Source organism: Phyllostomus discolor, chromosome 14 (genome assembly GCF_004126475.2).
Source record: "Phyllostomus discolor isolate MPI-MPIP mPhyDis1 chromosome 14, mPhyDis1.pri.v3, whole genome shotgun sequence".
Classification (NCBI taxonomy): Eukaryota; Metazoa; Chordata; class Mammalia; order Chiroptera; family Phyllostomidae; genus Phyllostomus; species Phyllostomus discolor.
This window is the reverse complement of record NC_040916.2, coordinates 17,542,230-17,560,148: the sequence shown is the minus strand read 5'-3', so window position 1 is coordinate 17,560,148 and position 17,919 is coordinate 17,542,230. Positions and strand designations below refer to the sequence as shown.

The following is a 17,919-nucleotide window of genomic DNA, read 5'->3' as shown; positions in this document are numbered from 1 at the left end:
GTTGTAAACATAAATTTTGGGCATTTGTGCAAAGTATTTCAGAAAGGTTTTAATTTATATTTCTTGGTAAGAAGAGCCCTTTCGATGTTCTGATTTTGCTTGTGGATGTCTTCATTCTTTGTTTTTCTCATGTTTTCTTGTTCCCTCTGTGGAGGCGGTGGTGTATGTTGATGCTAACCTAGTAACGTGAGGAGGATGGCAGTGGTATTTCCCATGAGCTTTTATTATGTTTTAGAACCCCTAGTGAGAAACTAGAATAAAACAATTAGGTCAAATTCATTTAGAAAAGCTAAGGAGACTCCTTAAGACATTATTTTTTAGTCAGTATGATATTGTTTTTAGATCAAGTAAAAATGTAGTTTAATTGTGAACAATTTCAGAATTATCAGATGGATTTAACCACTAGGCAATAGTTTGTTTTTTTGTTTTTTTGTGGGGTTTTTTTGCCTACTGTTTTTGTGAATAGTAGCATCTGACCTTCACATCGTCTATGATTTACAAGACCGGTTCTGAAGGCATAGCTTTAATTTCTTGATTTTTGTTTCATTTAACAAACAGCGATCATCTGCTGTGTGTATTTGAGGTGAGGAAAGCGTTTGGAAGCAGTGTTGGTGGTTTCACAACATCGTGGTTGTACTTAATGCCACTGAATCATACACTTAAAATGGTGAAAATGGTGAATTTTATGTTATGTAATATTACCACAATAAATAGAAGCAAGAAAATTCTTACCAGTAAACATACATTTTTTTTTAAAAAAAACATACATTTTTTGAGTGTTAAACCCAACCTTTTATTCCTGGGATAAATACCACTTGATCATGACTTTTTAAAATATATAATCGCTGAACGAGATTTGCTAAAATTTAGTAAAGAGTTTTTATGCCTGGGTTCGTGAGGTCTGCAGTTGTCTGTGTTTGCAGTCCTTTAATTTTGTCATTTGTCGATTAGAAGTAAAATAATGGATTTAAAGTCTAATATGCTTAAATCAACATGAGTTTAAAAATTGTGAAACGCTAAAGAAAGTGGTGAATACAATTAGAGTTTTGTTTATCGTGTTTAAAATGTCACAATGGTATTGGCAAAATGTTAATAATTGATGCCGGGCATTGGGCATCTTGGGGCATACACTGTTCTCTCTATTTTCTGCTTTATTAAATTTGAAATGTCAATAAATGGCTTATAAAAAAACCCCAAACCAGTGCTACTCATAATTTATTGGAAGGGAATGTATAGCTGGTGTGTCCTGAAAACCTAATGCATTAGAATTTATTATAGATTTTTCCCCTCTTTTAAAATTGGCTTCTATGTAATTTTATGTGGTTATAGTCTTTCTAGGAATAACAAATAATTAGTATTTTGGGTGCTTGGAGCAAAGACCCTTCGAAACTTACAATGCCCTATGGAATTCTGTCAGTGAGAATATTAATATTTGAAGTAGGAACGTGTAGATTATATTTGCTAATAATATACAGAGAGAGAGTTTCCCCTATAGCCAGAAAAACCCCTCATGCGCAGAGCGCAGTGTTGTTAATAATGGCTGTGCTAGTAATACCTGGTACTTTTCCATGCACTAGTGGACTGGAGGGGTCATGCCTTTAAGTAATGAATTGATGAATACAGTGTCTGGTCCCCTGGGTAGCCATGGTGTGAGGAGAAGCTTCTTTTTTCTTCCCCTCCCTCCCCCTCCCCCTCCCTCCCCCTCCCCCTCCTCCCTCCCTCCCTTCCTTGTATACCCGTGGTCTCTCAGTCTCTTTCTTAGTTGTTTTCCCTTTTCCTGCCTCTTCTCTGTTCTGGTATCTGCCTGTTCTTGCTTGTCTTTCTCTCTGTCCCTGAAAGTTTCTCCTTGTCTCTCTGGTTCACTCTGTTTCCCTTTATTTCCCCCTCTTTCTGATACTATCTCATCCTTGTTTGACCCTGTGTCCTGTGTCTGCCCCCCATTTGTCCATCTGTTTCTGTCTTTCTCTCCTCCCATCAGTATCTCCCACCCTTAATCGTTGGTCAGTCTGTTTCTCCCCACACCCCAGCCTTTGGTCTTTCTCTCCCTGACTGTCCATTTGTCTCCCTGTGTTATCATTCTGTCTCTGTGTTTGTCTTTCTGTCTTTGTGCCCGACTCTCCCTAACCATCTGTCTCTGTCTCTTCCTGTCTTTGTCTTTTTCTCTTTATTGATCTCTGTCGATTACTCTCCTCTCTCATACCTCCTGTCTGTCCTTCAGTCCCTTTCTCTCCCTTGTTCGCCATGTTACTTACTTGGTCAGTCTTCGTTACTAACCTTTTACTCCTCCTTTCACAGAATAGAGCTGTTGCCGATCTCTGCAGTGCTCAGGGTGCCCAGACTGTGCACAGAGATGCCAGGGGTGCCACAGGGGTGCCAGTGGGATGTTTTAAATTTGAGGGGAACATAGCGTTAGTTGGCATCTGTTGGAAACCACTCAAGCTGCTAATGCTAGGTAGTCCACAATTTCAATGTTAGATCTCACTACCTTCCTTTTGATGTTACATGTTTGTAAAGGTGGATTTTCAGTGGTTTTTGAGGTAAAATGCAAATATTGTGTGAAAATCACTGAAATCAGGGAATAGGGATAGTGGAGTCCAGTGTGATTTCACTGTGTGAGAAGTTAGGCAGTGCCCAACAGGACATAAAGACTTACTATTTGAATTCAACTATTTAGCAAGTGAAACTTACTGGGTATTTCTTTTGGTCTGGGGTCAACATGAAAAATTACTGGGACAATTGTGGTGTGGTTCAGGTAGATTCCGAAGCTGTGTCCCAAAAGTGGGTACAAACTGATCTATGTTATGTGGCCCATGATTATAATGGAGGCTTGACAAAAGCTTGGGGGACATTTCAAGTTAGAGCTGAGTATAAATCCTGAATATAGATCCTGAGTAAGAAAAGCTCACTTCTCTATTGTGTGACCCTCCTTTATGGCTCACATAATGATAGAGCACTTCACTTCTGACACTTCAGGTCACCAAATGTGTAGGGTTTTCCCTTTACCAAGCAGTTCATCCGCAGGGTGTCTTACAATTCTATTCAGTTCTCACACTGTCTACTTGGAGTTGGTGTGAGATCCCACAGATTAAGGGCTCAGTACCACGAGGTCCCCTGCACACTTCAGATACCACTTGTAAGTCCTAGGTTGTCACCTGTACTTCTGATTGACAGGCTATAAATCAGTTTCCATGACCCCCATCCTTAGGTTTGTCACGGAACTCAGGGGAACACTTAATGTTTACCAGTTTATTATATTAGGAGATAGTAAAGGACACAGGTGAACATCCAGCCAGAAGGGATACATAGGGCAAGGTCTGCAGGAAGGAGCACAGCGCTCCCATGCCTTCTCTGGGCGAGTCACTCTCCCAGCAACCCGGAAGCTCCCTGAACCTTACACCTTTGGGATTTTTATGGAGGCTTCATTGCATAGGCATAATCTATCATTAACTCAATTTCCAGTCCCTCTCCCTTTCCTGGAGAATAAGCAATGGGGCTGAAAGTTTCAGGCTTCTGATCATGGCTTTATTTTTCTTAGATGAGGATCAGCCCTCACCCAGGATCCCACCAGACTTTGCCTCATTAGAACAAGAAGTGTTCAGTCACCCAAGAAATTCCAAGGGAATGAAATTAGCTAAAATCTTTTTTTGGTGATAATTTTTAACTTTATTCTTATTCTTGACACTATTAAAGATGTCCCCATTCCCCCACTTTTGTCTACCTCTACCCAGCCCACGCTCCTCCTTCCTCTGTCCATCACCACACTGTTTTCTGTGTCTATGGGTTATGCATAAATATTCTTGAGCTAATCCCTTCACCTTGTAGCTGGAAGAATTAGCTAAAATCTTGGTTGCTGGAATCATTACTATCCATTTAGCTTCCCCACCCCTTACCTCCGAGGGGAAAATGGCTTAATATGACCATAATAAAAGTTTAGAAATTTAAAAATATCCTTCTTGAAAAGTGTTTTTATGTTTTCCGAAAGATATGGCCTTTGTCCACTTACAAATACTTGTTTGATGCATGTCTGTCTCATTTAACGTGTGTTGATAATTAGGCCATTTTTTCAGTGATAGCCCCCCCCCCATGTGCATAGTTATGTGTAATTTTTTACTCATAAGAACAGTCAACAGGCAGGCTATGGCTATTTGCATGTGGATATTTTGACAGACATTTTTCTCAAAAATGAACGAAGTATCACTTCAAGAAAAACAGGTGACAGTTGGTTTTTTACCAGTAAAAAATCTAGAGCTTTTAAGAAAAAATTAGAATTTGAAAACTTATCTACATTTGAAATATATGTAGAACAGTGCTGCTATTCTCACTGACTTCTTTGGATTTGGAGAGAGGGGAAGGGAGGGAGAAAGAGAGAGAAACATCAATTGGTTGTGTCTTCTGTGTGCCCCGACTAGGTATGAAAACCAGTGGCCTTTTGCTTTCTGGGTTGACACCCAACCAACTGAGCCACATTGGTCAGGGCAATGGGTTTGTTTTTAAATTGAGGCACTTGACATAAAACATTGTGTTAGTTTTAGGTATACAATATGCCAATTTCATATATATAAGTATGTAGTGAAATAATTACTACATTAAGCTAGTTAACATTTATCACCATCTTAAGTGAATAACTAAATATTGTAAAGTCTGTTTTAATTTCTTGTATGACATATATTGATAGATATAACCCATATAAACAAAGCTCTTTGGGGTCATCAGTAGTTTCTAAGAGTGTAGAAGGACCCTGAGACCAAAGAGTTTAAGAATCACTGGCTTGGGCAGCATAATGTAGTATCCCAGTTGGTTTTTCTAACTTGCCATATTGTACTTCCAAAAACCAGTCTTAGTTCTTTCTTGCTCAATTTTTGTTTTTGTTTAATCAGATAAAACTCATGCTCATTTATTTTGCTTTCAAGTGTGTTTACTCCACATGAACTTTTTAGGTATACCTCTATGTATTTTCTGAAGTAAACTAGATTACTTCCTGCTTTAAAAAAAAAACCTCAGCATTTTTTTAGTAAGTTGATTTTTTCTTATGCTGTGCCTTCTTCCTAGAAGCAATGTAATTGTCTTCCTGTATCTGCCAGTAGTACTTTTAACAAATTTATTTGTCAAACTTGTGGTTTTCAGTAAATGTTTATTACATGCCATCTCATATGGAATGTCATTTTCTTTACATGAAAGAGTCAAAAGAAATAAAACATCACAATGTTTTTTGGAACAAGAAAACAGTAAATGAGTGAAAAGAAGCATTGTGAAAAGTACAAAACAATATACAGGCATACCTCATTTTGTTGCACTTAGCTTTGTTGCGCTTTGCAGAGATTTCATTTTATTTACAAGTTGAAGGTTTGTGGCAATCCTGCCTCCAGCAAGTCTCTTGGTGCCATTTTTTTTTCCAATGGCATTTGCTCACTTTGTGTCTCTGTGTCACATTTTTGTTATTCTCATAATATTTTAAATTTTGTTCATTATTTGTTATGGTGATCTGTGATCAATAATATTTGATGTCACCATTGTAATTGTTTTGGGGCACTATAGACTGCACCCTTGTAAGACAGGGAACTTGATTGATAAATGTTGTGTGTTCTGAATGCTCCACAGACTGGCTGTTCCCCCATCTGTCTCCCTTTCCTTGGGCTTCCCTAATTCGCTGAGATGCACTATATTGGAATTAGTTCATTTGATAACCTTACAGTGGCCTCTAAGTGTTCAAGTGAGAGGAAGAGTCTCACATCTCTTTAAATCAAAAGCTAAAAATGATTAAGCTTCTCTGGCTGGCGTAGCTCAGTGGATTGAGTGTGGGCTGTGAACCAAAGCATTGCAGGTTTGATTCCCAGTCAGGGCACATGCCTGGGTTGCAGGCCACGGCCCCCAGCAACCGCACATTGATATTTCTCTCTATCTCCCTTCCCTCTCTAAAAATAAATAAATAAAATCTTAAAAAAATGATTAAGCTCAGTGAGAAAGTCACATTGAAAGCTAAAGTAGGCTGAAAGCTAGAACTCCTCTGCCAAACATTTAGCCAAGTTGTGAATGCACAGGAAAACTTTTTCCCCTTTTTTAAAAGAACTTTTTGTTTATTTTTTATTTTTAGACAGAGGTGAGGGGAGAGAGAAAGGGAGGGATAGAAACATCAATGTGTAGTTGCCTCTCGTGCACCCCCCACTGGGGACCTGGCCCACAACCCAGGCATGTGCCCTGACTAGGAATCAAACCTGTGACCTTATGGTTTGCAGGCTGGTGCTCAATCCACACCAGCCAGGGCTCATGGCTTATTTAAGAAATACATTTCATAAGGCTATAGCTGCTGTAATTAGTGATTCCTCTGATGGATCTAGGCAACTATTGAAAACTTTCCAGAAAGACTACACCATTCTAGATGTCATTAAGAACATTCATGATTCATGGGGAGAGGCCAAAATATCACCATGAGCAGGAGTTCAGAAGAAGCTGATTCCGACCCTCATGGGTGACTTTGAGAGCTTCAACACTTTGTGGAGGAAGTCACTGCAGACGTGGTGGAAACAACCAGAGAACTGGAATTAGAAGTGGAGCCTGAAGATGTGACTGATCTTCATGATCAAACTTGAACAGTGAGGAGTTGCTTCCTCTGGATGAGCAGAGAAAGTGGCTCCTTGAGATGTAAGATTCTCCAGGTAAAGATGCTGTGAAGATTATTGAAATGACAACAGAAGGATTTAGAATATTCCATAAACTTAGTTAATAAACAATGGCAGAATTTGAGATCAGCTCCACGTTTGAAAAATTATGCAGTGGGTAAAATGCTATCAAACTCAATTGCACGATACAGAGAAGTAATTCACAAAAGGAAGAGTCAATTGATACAGAAAATTGTTGTCTTATTTTAAGGATTTAGAACAGCCACCCCAGTCTTCAGCAACCACCATCCTGATTAGTCAACAGCCATCAACATCGAGGCAAAACCCTCCAACAGCAAAAACATTACAAATTGCTAAAAGTTCAGGTAATGGTTAGCATTTTTTAGCAATGACTTATTTTTTAAATTAAGGAATATTTATTTAGGCATAATGCTATTGCACACTTAATAGACTATGATATAGTGTAAACAAAACTTTTATATACATCGAGAAATCAAAAATTTGTGACTTGCTTTATTGCAATATTTGCTTTATTGTGGTATTCTGGAACCAAACCTGCAATATCTCCAAAGCATTCCTGTATATGTTAAAAAATGATTGGAGTGAATTGAGTGTCATCACAGAAAACAATTAATATCTAGTTCAGACTGGTTTTTATGGTGATGTTAATTGAAAGAGGAGAGCATAGAGCTTTATTTACACTTGAGAAGAATGAAATCCAGTGGGAAGTTTGCAGATAGATTTGCAGAGGAACAGGGATGGTGCGAGGGAATCTGAAAGATCAGGCTGGAGAGATATGCCAGGGTTTTGTCAGGTAGCTCAAAATGTTTGAATTAGATTTTTAATAAATATTGGTACATTTTAGCATCTCTAACATTGTATTTCTTAGAGATCAATAGAGCCAAAGCATGGTTTGTGAAAAGGTAAGTGGTTCTGACAGAAGGATAGAGAGAGTGCTAACAGACAGGAGAGGAGCTGCTTTTTAATATGGTAATAGAGTTTATTAGATTATCTAAATCAAACCAAAGCATATTGTCTTAGAGAATAAACCTGATTAATGAGGAATGGCAAATAAAATGTATAGGGACATAGGATAGAATTTCTGAAGACTTTCAGTTTCTATTGTCTTAAAGCAGTAGGTGTTGTGACAGCCCCTTAGTCTTTTGGAAGCTGTTTTTTCTTGGTAGAAGTCTATTAGAAAAGACTTGAGGAAATAGGCCATGGTAATTATCTGCCATACAGTAAAAGAAAATTGAAAACTGTTGGCATAAAGTAACATTTATAAATTGATGAATTAGAGCAATCTGAGGTATGATTTTATGTGTAGGACATAAAAATGCCTATTATAGTGTAACATTAGATTAGTGATTTCTGGAGTGTGGTTTCTGGACCAAAACCATCAGTACCACCTAGGCACTTGTTAGAAATGTAGTAAAGTTTTGGACTCAGCTCAGGCACACCGAATCGGAATAGGGCCTGCGCCATCTGTGTTTTAACGAGCCCTTCAGGGGATTCTGATGCATTGTAAAGTATAAAAACAGACTTAGAATATTACTGTCCTGTCTTGTACCAGCAAGTAAATAAAATTCTATATATGTTATTCTGTTCAAGAGTTGTGTCCTTATAGAGTGCTTTAGTCAGTTAAACTATCCATATTAGAATGTTTAAAGGGTAGAGTTGATACGAGATTAAAATCAGAGCATGTGGTGGTTAGATGTCATTAAAATTTAAAAGGATAGTTCTCTATTCTGTGCTGACACTGGAGAAACCCAGGTTGTAAGAGTACAGTGTTTTAGATATATTAATTTATCTTTCCTTTTTTTTTATTTTTGGTACCATTTGTTAACATTTAGCCAATGAATCTGGGAGTGTTAAGTTTGACAGACTAAGAATAGACTTAGGTAATTGTTAGTAATTGGTCTGGAATGTCACTTGGAATAGTATCAAAATGGGTCTCTGATAGAGGTGAGAAAAGAATTTGTGCCTGTCTTAGATTTGAGCAGGAATTGAATCTGTTTTTCCAGTAGTTATGTGGGTCATAGTTTGAAAGTCATTGTTGTAATACAGGTAAAATGTGTTTTTCTCAGACACAGTCTTAGGGTTTAGATTTTTGTTATACATAATGAGCATTTAAACACAAATGTTTAAAGGAGAGAGTTAAATCTTAAACTTGGAAGCACTTAAAGTATTACTTTAATTTATACATTCAGTTATATATTTTAATTTTATTTAGAACTCTCATTTTAAGAGAAAACTAAATGAGACTACAGAAATTAGTTGAGAAATTGGCCTATGGTGTAAAATGATTTGATGTATAATGTAACTTAGTTGAACAAAAATGTAATTTTATTTGGTTTTTAAGTGGTAAGTTAATTTATGGTTGTTAAGCTGAGGTTTGTCTGATCTTTTGAAAAATTCTGCCTAAGAAAGCTAAATGCTTGACCATCAGAACACAGGTCCCAAAATAGAGTTCAGACTGTTTTTCAACTTGACACAGTTGTCTCTCTTGCTTTGCTTTCCTCCTGATATGATGTTTCCATTTTGGGGATGGGAAGAGCTATGATTATTTATAGGCTAGTGTGTTTGGACAGGTGGTGTGTTTACACAGATCAGTGGAATTCTCAATGTTTCACAAGACCTTTAATATGAATACATTTTCTTTTATCATCACCCTTTGTATTTAAAAGACTGAAATAATTATGTTGGGTGAATGGAGAACATTTCCTTTTTATTTTATTTTTTCTAATTTTTCTTTTTTTGTTAAGTTTTTATTTATTCATTTTTAGAGAGGGAAGGTAGGGAGAAAGAGAGACAGAAACACCAATGTGTGGTTGCTGGGGGCTGTGGCCTGCAACCCAGGCATGTGCCCTGACTGGGAATCGAACCTGCGATGCTTTGGTTCACAGCCCGTGCTCAATCCACTGAGCTATGCCAGCCAGGGCTAACATTTCCTTTTTAACACAGAATGTGTCCTTTATATACTAGGAATTTTCCACAATTTGGAAATGATAGTTACTGGTAAACCATATAGCTTTGTCACTGAAAAAATTTAAAGACTGTTTTGTATCTTCTTAAAGAGCATAGAAATTATAAACATATCCTTCCATTCCCAGTTTCTGTTTTTTATTTAACAGGTGTTTTATAGGGAGTTGGACCCTGTGTGAACTTAAAGTATAACTGAACAAAAAAAGGCAGTTAGGCTGCCTGTTGCCACAAAAGCCAAACTCTTGAGGCAGATGCTGGTGCAAAGAGGAAAGAGGTTTTTATTCAGGTGCTGTGCAATCTGGGAGAATGTCAGAGTTCTATCTCAAAGTCCTTCACCTCTTTCTGCCAAGCAAAAAGTCCAACCATCCTCAGTAAGAGCAAGACAAAAGCCAGTGTCCAGAGTTCCTGATCCATTTTAAACTATAGTCCTTTAGAGCCCGCAGGTGGCTGCTAAGCAGTCATAGTCCCCCTCCAGGTAGCTTAGCTTGTTCCTAGCTGTTGTTCATTTCAGACTCCCTTCTGGAGCCTGCTCTGCCATGGGCCATGTGACTGCGAGGGCTGCAAGGTCATGTGCTCCCAGGAGAGAGGGCTTGAATGCACTGGCAAGTGCATCACCAGGTGGGCAAAGAGAGAGGCTTCCTCCTGGAGGCTCTGGGCCACGTGGCTGCCCTTAGCAGTGACCCATGTAGTGCACTGTGCTAGTGCAGGTCATGAGCCAGAGGGGGGGGAGTTTATTCATCTCCCTGGAATTATATTAGCTTGGGTGTGGGACAGAGCAGGTACTTTCTTAAAATGACCAATCAACTTTGGGTAGGTCCACCTCCCAACTTTCCCCTTCTTTCCCCAGGCTAGACTGACAGGCCTCTTTGGTCCAGAACCTCCTCCTCTACCATGTCGACTTTCATGGCACATGTGCCCACCTTCCCCTGGTCCTATCCCCAATCTGGTACTGGCAGTGGGTAGGGCTTTTTCCTGTCCAGTTATCTTGTTATCTTTCTGTGTGCTCAGTCTCCTATCCGTTGATATTTCTAGCTTTCTGCCTGCTCAGTGTAAGAACTTCCCTCTCCCTCCATCTTGGCCAGTGGGGGGAGCCTCCCTGGCATTCCAGACAGACTGACTACTGGTAACAAAAGTATTCATAAATTATTGAAGCTTTCCATATTATAAAATTTTAAAATTATGGTAAAGTCAGAAAGTAACTATTGGCAATACTGCATAAGAAAAAGTTGAAAACTTAAAGACACTTGTGAAGCTTAGCATGTGCATGCATTTTTCAGCACTAAAATCATTGTTATATTAATTATGTAAGCCCCCATTTTTTGTAGTAGGGCCATTTTGCCACAAAAGGCATCAGATGAAATTCTTTCTGTCAACATATATGATAACTGTCTTCTCTAGTGAAGAGAAGTTCACATAAGGACCTGCTTTTACTTCTTCCTTGTAGTAGGCAGGAATTACCTTCACTTTATTCCTTCTTGAGAGCCCTTGCCTCTTGAATATTTACTCTTATCTGCTTAGAGACTAGATGATACAAAATAGTACCATTCAGAAAGATATTGAGAATAGAATAGTCTTTTTTTCCTTCTTCTCCTCCTGTAATCTCCTCTTTGTTCTATATCCGTTAAGCACTGGTCATCCAAAGCCATCTTCAGGTTTCTCTGTTCTTTATGATATTGAATTGACAAGTCATTATAGAATTATCCAGATACTTCAACTGCTAGGAGAAATAGTTAGCTTGCCCTCTTGAGACATTTGGCTGTTTCATGATCTGTATCCCATGGTTAGAAACCTCTTTAAATTTGGATATTGTGTGTGATGATTAGTGCTCATCAGCTTTTCCTGTTCTTGTAGTTCCTGTTTTACCCATCCTTCTACAGACAAAGATGGGGAAAAGAAGAGTGGATTTCTCTACTAAATATGTTAACACTTGGTTTAATGAAAATACAGAATTGTATACCAAATCCTAGAGGCGAGGAGGGGTAGTCAAAAAAAAAAAATGAGGAAGCTGTGGTCTAATTCAATGATATAAATATTGTAAGAGAAAAAAGAGCCAAGTGTTGTGAAAGTAAGAAGGTGACGTTCTGCTTGATGCACGTTTGAGAAGAAATCAGAGAATGTCTAGAAGAGCTGACTTTTCAGCAGGTTCTGGGAGCGGGGCTAACTTACCCGTAGGGACAGCTGTAAGCACAGTTCCTCAGGCCCATGAGTCTCTTAGAAGCCCACAAAATCTGTTTCGATTTTATTTTCTTCTTAAATCAGAAATTAGTATAAAGTAATAAATAAATAATGAATCTGACCTGGATTATATTCATCTTTATATTAATGCACTTGTAAAATACAATTTTCAATGTTTTTTAAAATGGAGATAATGTGTGGGACTCATGAAAGTCACAACACAGCTTGCCTTGTTGAAGGGTAGGAGAGGGCTTGTGGGGGCTGGGGGCTGTGATGGGCCAAATCGTGAGTAAGAAATTGATCATTAAACCACAGATTTACTTTAAGGAACTTAAATATGGTTTCTGTTACACAGGCTGCTGCAGTTGAAGTTCAGTGATGACTAGAGAAATAAACAGCACTTAGGTAGAATAAACACCACTTGATATTCTAAATGACAAGTAAAGATTACATTATTTAGTCAATGAATTAATCATTATGTTGAGAGGCAATATCTATTTTAATATTTCCCCAGTTATCATCAATTTAATATCAAGCTTGTGAGAAAAAATATAAAATGTACACATCATTGATACAGAAATGTGGTTAAAATATGGTGGTGTGGAAAATACATCTTTGATTCTAAGAAGTGCTGTAGTTTTTTTGGATCCACAGATCCATTGCCACAAAACTCACATTTCAACATAGAATCAATCTTGATAGTGAAACAGGGATTAACCATTTCAGACCTTAATTTTTGTCATTATTATAAACTATAACGTGTAAGTGTAAGGTAGCTAAAATTGTTATTCCTGTTTTACAGATGAGAGAAACAGTCAAAGATTGGAGTATCTTTTCCAGGGTCAGATGTTTAATAAGAAGGAGGTAGGGGCCAGGATTTCGACACAGCTAGTCTTAATTTCAAAGTCTTTGTTCCTAACCATTGCACTTCCAAGTTGCTAAATTCAGTTTCGGATGTGTTGAGGTTAAGGTGTTTGTGGGACAGCATCTGACAGACATTTAATAAGTAGAGTAAGTCTGGAGTTCAGTAAGCAGTGCTATGGGCCAGAGATGACGATTTTGGTGTCCTCATCAAAGAAACAGTAGACTTTAGTAGGGAGAATGTACCTTTGGAGATTAGTACCTTGGAAACCAAGGTGGAGGCATAGCGTGAACTGTATGTTCAACTCATGAACTGAGTCAGTATTAGAAGAGAGACCTCAAAAGATGACTGAAAATAATTTTAAGTCAAATCATTTTTTAGAAAACTCTATGTTAGGTCATATTTAACCTGAGTTTTCTCCTTGTGCCTTAGTAGCAACAAGGATGTCATTGGTGTCTGTGGCAAAAATTAAGGTTTTATTTAATCAGCACTGCCTCTCTATATTAGAGGGGACATTGGAGCAGAAAAAGATTAATCTCAGAATGTGACCTTATTTGGAAATAGGGTCTTTGCAGATGTAATTAGTTAAGGATTCTGAGGTCCTGGTCTATAATGAGCCAGTGAGGAATAACAGAGATGCGATTTAGTTCCCTTGAGGGAGATTTGATCTTTAATATGTTTTTATTGTGGCTTTGTTGAATAATGCCTGTTGAAAAGCACATTTAAATTCCAAAATACATATTGTCAAACAGAGTGTGTCTGTTTGGTATTTAATAGTCCAAGTCTATTTGAAGACTGTCTGATCGAATAATGTCTTTTCAGATGTTTTTAAACAGATTTGGGTATTGCATTATGGCTCTCTCTAGACATTTAACTTGTTTAGACTTAAGAAAAATTGATTTCCAATTAACACCAGATTTCATAAGAAAGAAAATATTAGCTGAATTAATTCCATGAAATGACATGTATTCCAAACAAAAACAGGCAACATCTGTCAGTTCAATGGGGAGGACAAGATTGAACTTGGTCCTTTAATTTTTAAATTAAGTATCGTTCAGAACTTTTATTTGAAGCATCTTTTAAGTGCATTTAGTGACTAATACTGTGTTACATTAGAACTTGAAGTACTTGATTTGTATATAATCATTCAGTATTTTATTGAATGATCAAATGGTGAGAGCTGGTTAGCCGATATTCTTTTAACTTGCCTCCAACTACAGTATAATCATATTATCTTAATTCTTAATAACTCTGAGGCATTATAGTCTTAAAAATTGAGTTATAAATAATGTAGTAAAGAATAAATTACGTTCAGAAGTTTTATTATGTGTTCCATTGTATTCTAATTATTTGAAATTTTGAACTCATAACAAGATATTTCGGAGGATTTTGAAGTTCCTCTAGTTTCAGCTCCCAGCCTTTGCATGAATCCCTTTTCCATTATTACTGAGATGGTCACACAGCCTTGTTTTTACACCTCCAGGGATAGGGCGAGCCAAGTCTCATTGTTTGCAACCAGTCATGTGTGTCTACCATGCCTTAGACACAAGGGATATGATAAGGCAATGAACAGAATAGACACTTGCCTTGCCCTGTCTTCGTGGAGTCTATAACCTAATAGTGACTTTGAAGAAGTAATTAGAAATATGTAGTAAATGTGAGGAAGAAATAGTGCTGTAGAAGAAATATGACAACGAAATTGAACATAGTCTGGGAGGGTCAGAGAATGTTGCCTTAAGTTATTAATGTTTTAGCTGACACTTAGAGGTTGGATTAGTTAGGAAAAGGGAGGGGGAAGTTTTTTAAGTTGAAGAATCAACACGTACCAAGGTCTAGAGTTGAAATTGTGGCACTTTCAAGGAACCTGAAATAATTACAGGAAGGCATTCTCCTCATCTCTGCAGGAAGGTAGCCTGTCCCTTATATACTGAGGACTAAAGGAACCGTTGACGGATTTACAGCTTTGGAAGTTCCGCAGTAGCAGTAGTGAAGCCCTTCCCTTAAGTGATTTTATGAGAATCAGACATCAACAAAATAGGGGCAGGATGTGAAGAACACAAGAACACTTGTGCAACCGCCATGGCCTTCTGTAAATAACTGGGATTGGGGTGGGAAAGGGAGACCAAAAGGATATGAGACGTTATGCAAATAAGCAGAGCAAACAGTAACATTGGACTTAACACTAATGTACCTACAGGCTGGTAAGGCTGGAGAAAATTCAGGTTATATATTACCTAATACAGAATTTTCTTTAAAAAATTATTTGACTTAAACTATTTTCTTCCTCTTTATTTCATTTTCCTCTTTGCTGGGAAATGGCCTCTTACAATAGTGATAATAGAAACTGATAGTTATTTGATTCCTTGACATTTTAATTTGTACTTTTCAAGGTAACATACAGCAAGATTGACTTGTTTGGTTGTTTAGTTCTATTAATTTTAACACATGTGTGAATCCATGTAATTACCACCACAACAGGAGCAGTCCCGTCACCCCCAAAATCTCCTTGAGCTATCCCTGTTAGTCTCACTCTCCTCCTACACATGGCCCCTGTCAACCACTAATCTATCGCAATAGTTTTGTCTTTTTGAGAATGTCATATAAATACAATAATATAGTATATAACTTTTAAAAAAAGATTTTTTTTGTTTACAGAGAGGGGAAGGTAGGGAGGAAGAGAGGAAGAGAAACATCTATGTGAGAGAAAAACATCTATTCATTGCTTTTCTCATGCGCCCCAACTGGGGACCAGGCCCCACAACCCTGGCGTGGGCCCCGAGTGGAAATCAAACTGGCGACCTTTTGTTTTGTAGGACAAAGCCCAACCAACTGAGCTACACTGGCCAGGGCTACTACAGTATATAACTTTTTGATACTGGATCCTTCCATCAGCTTAATTCCTTTGACATTCAGACAAGTTGTTGCTTGCTTGCTTGCTTGCTTGCTTGGATCAATAATTCATTCCTTTTTATTGCAGACTACTATTCCATTGTATGGATATGTACAGTTTGTTTTCATTTACCTGCTAGAGAACGAGAGGAATTTTGGGTTGTTTCCAGTTTTTGGAGATTGTAAAAAAGGCTGCCTTAAACATTTGTTTACAGGTTTTTGTGGAAATGTAAGTTTTTGTCTAGATACCTAGGAGTGGGATCGCTAGGTCATTTGGTAAGTCCGTTTTACTCTGTGAGAAGCTGCCAACTGTTTTCCGGAGCGGCTGCCCCATGGTGCATTCGGGCCAGCAATGGGAGTTTTAGTTGTTCTGCATCCTCACCAACACCTGATGTTGCTAGTGTTTTTCGTTTTAGCTATCCTGATATGTTTGTGTAAATGGTATCTTAGTGTAGTTTTATGTTTTAGCGTCTCTATTATAATTTACCTACCATAAAAATTACTCATTTGAGATATACAATTTAGAGGTTTTTAGTACGTTTACAGCTTTGTGCAGCCATCACCACAATCTTAAGTATAGAACATTTTCATCACTGTGGTTTTAAATTTTGCTTTTCTCTAGCAGCTAAGGTATTGACTATCTTTTCATGTGTTTATTTGTCATCTCTATTTTGTAGTTTTGGTCCATTTTGTATTTGGGTTGTCTGTATTCTTACTGTTGAGTTTTGAGTTTCTTATATATTCTGGATATAAGTCCTTTGTTGATAATATGACTTGAAAATATTTTCTCCCAGTCTGTATGGTCATCTTTTCATTCACTGTTAGTGTCCTTGGGTGAACTGGTACTTCAAATTCTGATCTTTTTCCTCAATCTGTGTGCTCCTGTTTACTTTTTTTTTACTTTTACTTTTTTTTTAGTAAGAGGAAGTGTATTTAGAAAGTCACAGAGGTAGAAGAAGTGATCCATAGTAAAAATGGGCGTAGTAAACAAGCTACACAAGCAAAAGAAGGGTCCTTGGAACTTTGGAGAGAGGAAGGTAAAGGTGGCTCCTGGGGGGAAGATAAGGGGAGGGGAAAGGCACAGGCATGCGCCAGGGAAGGAGAACATACTCCTGTTTACTTTTGAGAGCCCACACATAACTGCTGTATACATTCTGTTCATTTTTTATAGATGAATTCAGTGGGAGAGACAGATGGTGTGTGCTTACTACATCTTAATCAAAACCAAAACCTTGATTGCTTGATTTAAGACATTTTCAAAACTGTCCCCTTTTGTAAACAAACAGAAAGATCTTGCTAGAACTGAACTGTTCTTTAATACATTTGCTTGGGTATCTTTATAAGCCTCCAAAAGAGTATCTTTTTTGGGTGAGGGACATGAGTACAGGAATTATTAAAAGTTTGTTGTTCTGTGTATAAAATGCCCATCTATCTAACTAGCTTTAAAATACATGTTTTATGCAGCATGGTTGAAATCAGTTTTATGATTTTTATGATTGATATTTCAAATTAAAGTAATAATTGTGTTGTTTTTATGACAAATAGTCTTTTATTCTTAATCATTAGTAATGAATTCATGCTTATTTAATATTTGCAATAACTTCTTCACAACTGATTTAGTATTTCTTATCAAGAAAACTGAATGTTATATAATTTCATTGCCCAAATCCAAAACTTAGAAATTGGTATACATTCTTTAAAAAAGAATGCTAGCTGTCTTAGCAATTTAGCCTTATGGTGTTATTACAGTTGCCTGTAAACAGCTTTTTATCTCAGTTTTTTTCTTTACTAGCTATCAGAATATGCACTGGATGTTAAGAGTTATATGGGGAAAAATAGAGACTGATTTTAAGACACTTACATTCAAAGTTCTTACCTGTTCATTTGGTAATAAATTATTTATTTGTACTTTTTAGCTCATAAAAGTTCACAGATGAATGCATTATTTCATTTGTAATTTGCCTTGTTAGATTTTAAGATTCTTAAATATAGGCACTATTGTTTCTTTAATACCTATTATTTTGCACCCAAGATATATTACATTGAGCCCCTGTCCATGTGGCTCAGTTGGTTAGAGTGCCATCCCATAGACTGAAAAATTGTGGGTTCGATTCTTGGTCAAGGCGTATGCCTAGGTTGTGCACATGTGAGAGGCAACTAATCAATGTTTCTCTCTCTCTCTCTCTCTCTCTCTCTCTCTCTCTCTCTCCCCCCTTTCCCCCCTTCCCCCCCCATCCTTCCCCGCTCTCTAATATTAATAAGCATGTCCTCAGGTGAAGATAAAAAAAAAAGAGATAGTTACCTAGAATTTGGACTAGTGAAGTTTAAAAAATAAGTTAATAGAGAAGACTTTATTACTAATTAAATGTGGAGCCTTACAGAAATTTTTTT

At 37.4% G+C, this 17,919-nt stretch overlaps 1 protein-coding gene and 1 long non-coding RNA gene across 2 annotated transcripts in view; both read left to right on the top strand.

Moving 5' to 3' along the window:
* The window catches only part of XPR1 (xenotropic and polytropic retrovirus receptor 1), a 133,224-nt gene that overhangs the window by 33,126 nt on the left and 82,179 nt on the right, over window positions 1-17,919 (top strand). The gene's annotated exons all lie outside the window — the stretch shown is intronic.
* LOC118498196 lies at window positions 666-8,938 on the top strand. The gene is made up of 3 exons (XR_004900720.1): window positions 666-676; window positions 908-909; window positions 6,654-8,938. It is a non-coding gene; the product is annotated as an uncharacterized LOC118498196 (long non-coding RNA).